Here is a 3,262-nt window from a genome sequence, read left to right on the forward strand (position 1 = left end):
ATTTCAAAAAATGCTCAGAATCACTTGGCTCTCAGAGGGAAATCTCAGGTTTGAAAAGCAGAAACTGGCAGAGAGAGACCCTTGTRTTTCAAGTAGATCTGACCAAAGATGACATACTACTTTCCAGCTGTGTGGACATTTCACCTCTCCTCACTAAAAATTAGCTCTTGCAAGGCTACCTCTTGGCCCTCCAATTGCAAGAAGAACCATTTTACACAAACTACTTGTTTTAATTGGACTTTTTTTCATTCACAGAAGCAGGACTACATGATTTATGAACCATGGGCTGGATAATTTTTTGAAGACCAGCCAGAAAAGGAGAAGTGATTCAAATACTACCAAGACAAAATAATTAAGAGCAAAGAGTATCTAAAATYTTGTCCACTCAAAGGTCTCTGTCCATAAGGACTCAGGAAGACCATCTCTTACAAAGTAATTTCCTCTACCCCAGAAGAAGAGTCTACAGATGTAAGAACCAGCAAGAGTACAGGGGTCATCTTTCACCTTAAAAATCCATCTGACACCTGCACATAAGCATTTTCCAAAGAGATGGAGAATCAGGAACTATCTTTACCCAACTATATTTAGTGCCAAAAAAGAAAACTAACCAACCCATGGATTTCTCAGCGTGGTGACTAACAAGCTTTTCAAATATCAAATAAATATTTACTAGTAAGTTGGATTGAAAGGACAAAATTACTTTCCTGAAAACACTTTTCACTCTTAATAAAATTAAAACAGAGAAAGAAATAGAATTAAATGTTCCCTAGCTATCTGGAAGAAGCTCTGAGGGGTGTTTTTCCCTTGTTTCGGRGGGAAAGAGGAGTTTCCAGACTGAAAATGCCAATCCTCAGCTTTCTCAAATACAAGCCTGTTGCTTAGACTTTTAAATTAACTGTGCAAATCTGCTGGTGAAGATTATTTTAATTAAGAATAATGGGTTTAATAGCAGGTTCAGGCTACCTAATTGTCTTCAAAGGCATTAATTTACCATTAAAAGTAATTGACCCTTGTAAGGAAACAACTGAGTACTTGACATAATGATAAAGTCATTCAGAAGATATAGGCCTGTTGATATTATGCAGCTATGAATAGGAGCTACTTGGACAAGTTCCCCTACAGCAAGATGCTTTTTTAAAAACCTCCAGGGAACTTGACAGGTAARAGATTGATGTGCTCCAGCTATATCAACAAAGAGTAGAAAAGCATTCACTTACCGTTAGTGAGATTTTGAGAGTAAGTAAAGACAGTTTCACTATTAAAAAAAAAGAACTTGAAACACAGCCTTAATTTAATATATCTCCATTTCTCCTCCTCTTTCTGTCACTCTKATCTGAACACCTTAGCAGGCCTTCATAAACAGCATTTCTTGGCACCAAAACTGGTCTGCTTTCCCCTTTGATTTTATCAATTGCAGTAGTAAAAAGTAATCCCACTCTCTTAACCTTTTATTCTTTTTTTCTGTAAACTGTCATAAGACTATTACTACAAGTTCAGGACATAAATAGCCAGTAAAACTTGCATTTTGAAATCTATCAATATCAAGCAGTCAAAAGGAAAACTGGGAACAGTTTACATAGATGCCATTCAATAGGTGTTTAAGTTGTAGGTAACTCAGAAGAAACTTTCTGTCAGAAAGCACCTAACACAGTGCAACAACAAGGAAAGAGGGAAGCACCCACCACTACCTCCAGAACTGGAGGCACAAAACTGCTGATCAGTGGATCAGTTTTTCCAGGGCTACCCCACCACTGAACAGTTCTGAAAGCAGCAGAGTCACGCACAGTCCCTAACCAGCACCTATGCCCAGAAGCTGCTGACTCTGCGGTCACCAGTGCTAAGCACCCTCCAGAGGGCACAACGGCCTTGTCAAAGCAAACAGCCAGATTCCCCAAAACCCAACACGCATAGAGCAGAACTACAATTAAAAGGCAAGTCTGGACACAACAGCCTGGAAACAGGCAAGAGAAGCAAAGGGACAAGGTGCTGACATGGATCAGTCCAAGTGACTGAGGATCTCAAAGACTGCTGACATCTCAGAGGAGACTCCAGAGATACCCTACTCACAAGAGGGCAGAACAGGTTATTGACACCTCTCCTACAGAGTGGAAGTTCAGGAGAAACAGCCATCCCATCATCCAACTGACACCAGGAGAGAGCACAGCACATGGGTGCCTGCAGTCTTTCCCTGGCACAGCACATTTTGACTGAAGGCAAGAAGAACTTTAGAACTTATGAACTATGCTACTGGCMGGATTTTTGAGATCTCTGTGCATCCCCTCTTCAACTCATTCTGCAAGAAAAATCAAATGGTTTTATATACTAGGGAATCACTGTTTTGTTTTGGTTTATAATCAAATTTAACAATATTCTTGCTYCTTTCAGAGGCAAGGCAGTCCTGGAAAGTTTTTTAAAAAAAATTTCTCTGATCATCCGATCCAAAATCATTCTAGTATGTTTTTAAACTACAGTTCCAAAGTTCATGTCCTCTACTATATGACTTCCCCCAGGAAATTCTTAGGGTGAATGTAATGACTAGAGGCACAGCATTGTCCAGCCATTTAGGGAAGGAGCTGGAGGGGGAAAAACCTGTCCAAACAAAACGGTGTTATGAATGTTTAGGATTGTATCAGATTCCCCCCAAAAAAAGTTACTACCTACACCTTGTTCAGAAGTTGTATGCACAGAATCGCTAATATTAGGTCTCACAAGCCCTGTATGTTGAGCCTATACTGTAAAAGTTATTACCGCAACTGTGCACTTGCACCAGCAGTAAGTGCCCAGAGCTGGGACAAACCCCTTGCCCCGTTCCGAGGCGGGAAACGTGGAGCTCCGGGCGATATGGGCGAGAACACATCCTCGTGCAGTCACGACTACTGGTGGGAGATGCCTCTCTAGCAACAACGCACGAGGACCTAACTCTGCAAACACACCAACTAAGGAAGAAAGCATGAGCCTTACCGCCCTGAGGTCAAACAGGAAGGCGAAAGAGGGAAAACRCACAGCATTACAGGCCACCCGGCTAAGAAGAGTGCTACGCGACAACTCCTCAGCACCTGCTTGCCTCGCCTGCCCGACGTGGGAACGCTTCCTCCGGTGGAGCTGCAACCCCAGGCATCRCCCGCCCGAGGYRGGAGTGCTTCCTTGGGCAGAGTTGCAGCCCGGGACAGAGCTGCAGCCCCGGGCATCGCCCGCCCGAGGCGGGAGCGCTTCCCCGGGCAGAGCTGCAGCCCCGGGCATCGCCCGCCCGAGGCGGGAGCGC

Source organism: Rhea americana, unplaced genomic scaffold, assembly GCF_003343005.1.
Source record: "Rhea americana isolate MKP2758 unplaced genomic scaffold, rheAme1 scaffold_305, whole genome shotgun sequence".
NCBI lineage: Eukaryota > Metazoa > Chordata > Aves > Rheiformes > Rheidae > Rhea > Rhea americana.